The 8523-nt window shown below is 26.5% G+C and overlaps 1 long non-coding RNA gene across 1 annotated transcript; it reads right to left on the bottom strand.

Annotated features, from left to right (window-relative positions):
• Positions 1 to 440: 440 nt before the first annotated feature.
• On the bottom strand, positions 441 to 1645 carry LOC120279665. Its single transcript, XR_005541978.1, has 2 exons — positions 1511 to 1645; positions 441 to 771 (listed from the first exon to the last, which is right to left on the bottom strand). It is a non-coding gene; the product is annotated as an uncharacterized LOC120279665 (long non-coding RNA).
• Between the last annotated feature and the right edge of the window lie 6878 nt (positions 1646 to 8523).

Here is an 8523-nt window from a genome sequence, read left to right on the forward strand (position 1 = left end):
TAAATATCTACTTTTGCCGGGTATATAAGCAATTTTCATAATTTATTTATATATAAACCATTCATTAATGTTAAAATTAAAATAATTGATATTCATAGAAGGGTAAAATTGAAAATAAACATAACTTTGCATGAAAAGGTTATTCATAACAAATAAAGGAATTCATTTTGCATGTATTTCAATCTGCAATTTTGAAGGTTCATATCAAACACGTATTGTTACTTTACAGGGAAAGTAAATGCAGGGAAAATGAATGCATGAAAATACTTTGCAGGGAAAGTGTTTCCATGCAAAGTACCAAACGGGTCCAGTGGAAACTAGCTATTTTTTTGCGGATATAAAATTTAAAAAAATACTATAAAAATATATATGTATAAATAACAAAATTTTGTAGCAACTCCTCACCATGGTGCATGTATAGTCAAAATAATGACTTGATATATTGTTTGGATGGCAGAAATCTTATTACGATATTGTAATAAATACTATATATTTATCTATTTATTTATAAAGTTTAAAATTAGAACAACTTGTGAATAAAAAGTGATACTAACCAAAATGGAAGAAAATAAAAGTACATGACGACAGAGTGGTTATGCATTATGTGGATGCTTGTGGCACTATTTTTACGTGGACGCCGTTGAATAACAACATGTATAGTACTAACACCACCATCTTTGCTTTTGTTGGCATCTTCCTTTGTGGCGAGTTCACGTTCATCCACGCTTTCAACTTTCATTTTATTAACATGTTCATTGTTTTTCATTTCTGCTGTAAATCCCAAAAATTTGCATATGATCAAAATCATTAATTAACTAAAAGAAAAAAAAAATAGATATTTAGGATTCAATTTTCAATAATTACAATAAATAAAAGATTAAAAAATTATTTTTCAAATACTTCTAAATTTTCATGAGATAGCTTAATTTTAACAAAGGTGACCAGCACCGCTCCACAAACCGTTGTTAAGGGATATACAGGTATGATAGTGCGCTAATTACATGAGATTGCCAAAATTTATTAAATTTTATAATAGTTATCTTCTAATTTAATTATATTAAAATAACATTTGAAATTAAGTGGGTTATTTTCATAATCTTTTCTAAATAGACTCGTTTTAAAATTTTTCTTCCTAAACTGAAATTCATATCAACATAAATTTTAGCTATACAGAATGAGCTCCATGAAATAATCTTATTTTATATATTATCACCAAGTTCATTTCATGCTACCTCTACCTCAATTTCATGTTAGGTTTTGATAATTTGTTGCTTCATTTCAACTTAGCTTCATACATGCATATATTATATCTTAAATCTCTATAAAGATATCATAAAATGAAATAAATCGTTTAGATTGGTTTTTTTCTTCTATCAATTATAACACAGAGTCTATTTTAATCTATAATATTTATTCATATTAAAACAACCAATTAATATAGAGAAATGCTCATCTTAGAATTCTCATCCTAAACCCAAAAAACTCTTGTATGAAATCACATAAACCTTACCTTGAAGTTGATCCATTTGGTGGTCATTATTCTCCAATATTTTTTCATTAGAACACCAAGTGAGTTGAAAGATTTGGACAAGAAGAAGCCAACATAAGAGTTGGATTTTCATCTCCGTGGAATGATATTTAGGATGGAAAACTTAATTGTGTAAGTTGCATAACATTTCAGATTGCTTAAATAGGAAGATAAGGCAAGTACTTTACTAAAGTGAGATTTAACATCATATCACAATAAAGCTCATTCGCCAAAAGCAAATCTAAGCTTGGATTCTAAAATAACAATATATGCTTTAACTATTTAGAATTGAGAAATATATATTATGTTCACCATGACAATTGCTTTAACTTTTTAATTGATATGAGGTTTTATTAGTAAGCGTTATGACATCGCTGGATAGACAAGTGCATGTTATTCTTTTCTCTTGGAAAGAGAAAGAAAAGACAACATGAAATAAAATGGCATAAATCAAAGTTCCCTTGAATAAGCATAGCATATGTATTATATTTTTAAAAAAATGCTTTCCGACAAATTGGAAATTATTATGCGACCGAAAGAAAAAGAATATATTTTATTTTAAAAAATTTAAAGTTTATTTCTTATCATTTCTTTAGAAAAAAATTTGACAAAATACTGTTTATCGTATTATTTGTAATTTACCTCTTTGTTTTTGGCGGGGGCACTGATTAACATTTAATTATACACATTGAAATTAGTGGAATAAAACTCTTTTTTGTAGATTTTAAGGTTCTTAAGAATTGTCCACATTCAAATTAGTGGAATAAAACTCTCTTTGTAAAGTTCAAGGTTCTTGAGAGTTCTAGTAGAAAATTTTGTACATACATTTGTGATAAAACATTGGCACACATATTCATATGCATATTAGCATGATATATGTACAAATAAAACAAAATAAAAAAATTTAAAAATAATATTATTTATATGCATATTAATCACAAAATAAACATATGTATTTATTTCATTTTTATAAACTTCAATATCTAAACACATTTATATTCAAAAGATTTTAATAGATAAAATGATTGGAAGATTCATATCTTTATTACGGATCATTTATGTGCAATACAAATTAAAGTTTTTGCAAATAACACCATGGAAAAAATGGGCATTCTATAAATATTTCATTAAATGCTACGAATATTTCATTAATTTTTTTAATTTATATTCATAGATTTCTATCCATGTTTACATGTTAATAATATTTCATTATATGCATATTTCTTCAACTTTTGCTCAAAAAATAATGTACTGATTACAATGAATTAATGATAATTAGCGAGGTTCACTACAAGATTTTAAATTTTTAGTAACATTTTTTTATGTCACCATGTTATTTTACCATTAATATCTTGTTTTTTGTGTCAAAAAATTAACGGACACTATTGCTTAAATTAATTATGATAACTTATGTTTTGTCACTATTATAATGATAATTGTGGCAATTTAGTATATGCCACAATTAAGTTGTCACTGTTAATATATTAATAGTGGTAAAAAAAAAAATTTGTCAAGTGTTCGTCACTAAAAGCATATAAGATTTGGTGTCAAAAGTTTCTTGATGAGAATGATATGTAATTGTGACAAGAAATATTGTAGTTACTATAATTTTCCATTTGTTGTGATGAAAGTGTTCTTCCCCACTCAACATGTATTTTTTTATTACAACAGTTTTACCATTCAACCATTTTGTGCTTACTAAATATTGTCACAAAAATCAAATTCCTTAACCATGCTATTAAGCTTTTTATATTAAAAAAGTTAACTAACACTATAGTTTGGTTTATTTGCGATATTTAATTATTTTGTCATTATTATAATTTCAATTGTGACAATTTAGTATCCATCACAATTATGCATCTAATTTTTGTGTCGACTATTTTGGATACAAAAAAAATTCAAACACAGTGTCTAGTGAATGTCATCATAAAAAATATAAATTAACATATATAGTCTTTTATAAATTAGAATATATAGTTGTAAAATTATATTCTTAATAAATATTAAAAAGTTTATTTTTACTACCAAATCTTAAAGGTTATGTATAGATTTTTCAAAAATTTATTAGATGTTGTAAGTATTATAGATAAAATTTTTTAAAAAATAAAATTAAAATTTAATATAGTTATATCAAACAAAATTATTATTTATAAATACTTCAAAATAACCTATTAATTAGGTACTAAAAAATTTTGTTCTATTAAGCCAAAATATTAACTTATTCAAACATTTAAAAGCACTTATGCCCAAATACTAAATCATCATCATCACATTGGTAGCCCCGATGTCTACATTGCCATGAAGAATATTTCAAATATATATATATATATATATATATATGTATGTATGTATGTATGTTAATCAATCATTTACCAAATAAACAACTATTTTTCATATAAAAATACCAAAACTAACAAAAAAAATATAGGCATGTGTTTCTCCAATCTAGTTTTAATAAACCAAATAGATTATGCTTGTACTACAAAAACTAAAACATTTAGTAACAAATTTTTCTGTACTATCTATCATTTTGTCACAAATATAAAGTTTTTTGTGATTAAAAATTTATTAATACTATTATTTAAGTTAATTGTGATGATTTTTTTGTGACTAAAACTATTATAATTGTGCTATATAGGATCGCTCCCAATTACGTTGTCACTATTAATGTACTGATAGTGTCGTAATTATTTTGTAATTATCAGTAGGAATAAAAGTTTATTGTGATGCAAATATTGTTGTCAATAATATTTTCATTTATTGTGACGAAAGTGTTCTTCATCACTGGTCATTTTATTTTCTTGTATATCACATTTTGTCACAAAAAATTAAATATTTAATGTCTACTAAATGTTGTCACAAAAAACAAGAAACGTTTAAAAAAACTATTCAAATTTTAAAAATATTTGTAAAAATATGAGATAAAAATATGTAAAAAAATATTCTCCAAATTTATATGTAAAAACTATTCAAGGCGTAGAAAACAAGTTTTTAATTTAGATCATACCTAGGATTTATAGTATTATAGAACATTTTTAAAAATTAAAATTAAAATTAAAATTAAAATTAAATAGATATTCATCAAATCTCACAAAACAAAATCTAAATAATATAATTTTTCTTAAAAAAACTAAATTTTAAAAAGATATATATCCTCAATGAACTTAACATATAGAAGGAATAAATGAAGATGGTGAATCCTCAAGTAATTATGTGCTTATATGGATATCGGTGGCAATGGTTTGGCTTCATTTGATTCAAGAAACAAAGTGGCTCAACTAGCTATAGATGTAGGGATACATGTTATTGATGGTTAGAAGAATTGCTTCTTTTCTTTTTCTTAAATTCGTTTGCTTAGTTTATGGAATGGATATAGATAATTGTTGTTTTGCTTTATCTTTTTTAATCTTCAAAGTTTATTATATTATTTTTTTTTCAATGGTGGTTATTTTTTAGTGTTTTCTTCTTCGACACTTTGAATCTTAGGTTCATATTAGGAATATGATGTTTAGATTTTGATTATGTGCTTTTTATTTTTTAAATGATTTTTATCTATTTAAAACAACAAAACTCGAATGCAATATGGAAATTGTATCTTCTCAATTAAGAAGAAACAATGGTATGAAAGTCATTTTTAAACTAGATTTTTTTAATTTGCAAAATTATTCCATTAGATTCTTTTTTCCCTAAATATGCAGAATAAGCATCAAGAAAAAGGAATAACGTTGAAATCCCAAAAAAGGACTCAAATACTAGAAAAAGTTGTGGCTGAAAAGAAAAAAAAAGATTCAAATGCATAGCGGAGTACTTAATCTCCAAATTTAGGATAATTTAATAATCCTTTTTTTGTGTTTTAAGAGAATAATTTTATACTTGTATTTTGGATATTAAAATTTCCAATTTTATATATTCAAAATTAGAATTTTATATATTTTGGTGATATTTATTTATTTATTTTTATGTAATATTAAATATTTTTATTTGTTTGTGTGACAATATATTTACTACTTAAAAATTGTCTTTTGTGACAAAAATATGTAAGATACAACTTTATATTTATCACAAATAATTTATTATATTAGTGACAAAATTAGCATAACATACAATTTTCATTAAGTGACAACATTATTATTGTTAAATTAATAATTTTATTTGTGACAATAATAAACACATGACAATATCTCTAGACAACAATAGTGACTAAGTATTTGTCACCGATAACATGGATTATTATGATGGCTTATTCATCACTATTTAGCCTTTTTCTTGTGTCAACAAAGTTGTTCCAATAAAATGGTAATTGCAACCACATATTCGACACTATTTCTTATTTTTTTTATGTTAATAAAATTGACACAATAGAACAAATTATTGTCAGCACTTTATTCATCACTATTAAAAAAATTTTGTGTCAATAAAATTGACATAAATAAATAAGGTTATTGTAGCCCCATCGCTTTGTCATAAATAATAAATTTGTTGGTGTCGTGAAATTGGTCACAAAATTATGGAGTAATTGTAACCATTAGAATGGTCACTCTTGTATTAGCATTAGAGGTATTTGTGACGGGAGGTGATGACTTCTAAACTTTGCTACTACTAGTAATTATGACTAAAAGAGGGTAATAATCTTGTCTGGGTACTAAACTATACTCATATTTCAAAATGGATGCCACATTTCAATTTGTTTCTTTTCAGATACTACACTATGATTTCTGTTCAACGAGAGGATACCTGCGAGTTTCCAATAGGAATAAGTTGATGTGGATTCCGGAGTAACGACGTGGCGAAGGTTTTGACAAGTCATCTGCTGACGTGGACCTTCAGTTATTATTTTTTAATACATGTCACCAAAGAAAAGCCATGTCATTTAAAAAAATGGGGCCACGTCATCACCATCTTCTTCATCCCTCTTCTCCTGAGAGCTCATTCCTCTTCTTCTTCGTCTTCTTTATCTTCTTCTTCTTCTTCTTCTTCTTGTCCTGTGTTTCATCATCTTTTCCCTCAAACCAGGTGTTCGCCATTAAATTAGAAATACATTAACAAAAAATCAATGGGAAACTCCTAATTCAACAAAAAAATCAAGAAAAAAATCACCAAAATAGATGAAAATAAAAAAAAAACAAAGAAACAAAAAAGGCAAACATGTAGTTTAGATTGAAGAAAATCAAATGACATCCATTTTCTAAAAAAATTCAATTTCTTAGCTTTCCTTTATGTTTCCCCGCATTCCAAACAAAGATTGAGGTAATTTTAGGCAAAGAACAACATGAAATCCTTGAAAATGAAGAAGACAAAGAAAAAGAGGAATAAGTTCTCAGGAGAAGAGGAATGAAGAAGATGGTGATGATGTGGCCCCATTCTTTTAAATGACATGGCTTTTCTTTGGTGACATGTATTAAAAAATAATAACTGGAGGGCTACGTCAGCAGATGACTTGTTAAAAACCTCGCCACGTCGTTACTCCGGCGTCCACGCCAACTTATTTCCATCGAAAACGCGTTGGTATCCTCCCGCTGAACAAAAATCAAAGTGTAGTATCTGAAAATAAACAAATTGAAATGTTGTATCCGTTTTGAAATATGGGTATTGTTTAATACCCAAACAAGATTATTACCCACTAAAATTACTGCCTTTAGTGATTTGTTATCACTTAAAAGACAATTTATTGTAATGGTTGTATATAAATGGTGTAATACCCAGATTAGTCCCTTTATTATTGTCAAATGCCTCTCTTGTCCAACTAATAGTCTTTTGTCCATAAAAGGTCCCTCATTATTCATTTTAGTAAAAGTTCATCCCTTCCCTAACACCAGCTATATTTTCCATTTGAGAAGCTGACTTGATATTAAACATGAATAGAATAATATTAAAGTAATGCTAAAAATATTTGAGAACACAGTTACTCAACTAACCAACATAATTAACTAACCAGGTCTTATTTAACATACTAACTAACCTCATTAGGTAATCAGGTAGGGATCTGATTTATCTAGCCCCGGAAATGAAACTAATCTCCCTTCTCCATCCCTCCGCCATCCGCTTACCCAACAGTGATAAGGCCCACCAATGCTATAACTTGTCACCACATCAAATATCTACAGCTACATCTAACGCCTCTCCCAGACGAGCTAGTACCAAGGGCAAGGAAGCAGGTTGTTCTCGTCATCCATGATCTCAATTGCTAAGGTAGAACCTTCTCAACCCGCCAATCTTTCCAACCTAATAGTCCTTTTATCTACATCTTTAATCGACCTGCACTACAAGAATTAACATATTTTGTGGCAATTTTTCTATGACTATTAATCATTTTATCACAAATATAACGTTTTTTTGACGAAAAAAATTTAATTAAGACTATTGTTTTGTTAATTGTGTTGATTTTTTTTGTGTCACTAACACTATCATAATTATGATGATTTAGATCATTTTACAATTACTTTGTCACTATTAATGTCCTATTATTGTCACAATCTTTTTGTGGCTTAATTAAGTTGGTCATATAAGTATTTCAAATGTGGTTTCAAAGTAATTTCAGCGGGAAAAAAATATTATTGTGATACAAATATTATCATCAGTAATATTTTAATTTGTTGTGAGGAAAGTGTTCTTCACCATTGGATATTTTAGTTTTTTTGTGATAACTTTTTGTCACAAAAAATTCAAATATTTTATGTTTACTAAATATTGGCACAAAAATGAGATTACCACCGTGGTTTTAAAGGTCTTCTTTTTTAGAGCTCAAATCGAACCCCTCTGAAAACCATATTTAACATATTTTAGGTAACAAATTCGATATATATATATATATATATATATATAATTTTTTAAAAATAAAAAAAATTCAAATTTTAAAAATATTAGTGAAAATATGAGAACAAAATCAATGTAAAAAAATACTCCCCAAATTTATTGTTTTGGAAGTTATTATTGTTTACACAATCCTCAAAATTTATATTGCTATGAGCTGTAAAAATTTCGTCTAATATATTTAT

Source organism: Dioscorea cayenensis, chromosome 16 (assembly GCF_009730915.1).
Source record: "Dioscorea cayenensis subsp. rotundata cultivar TDr96_F1 chromosome 16, TDr96_F1_v2_PseudoChromosome.rev07_lg8_w22 25.fasta, whole genome shotgun sequence".
In the NCBI taxonomy this organism is placed as follows: domain Eukaryota; kingdom Viridiplantae; phylum Streptophyta; class Magnoliopsida; order Dioscoreales; family Dioscoreaceae; genus Dioscorea; species Dioscorea cayenensis.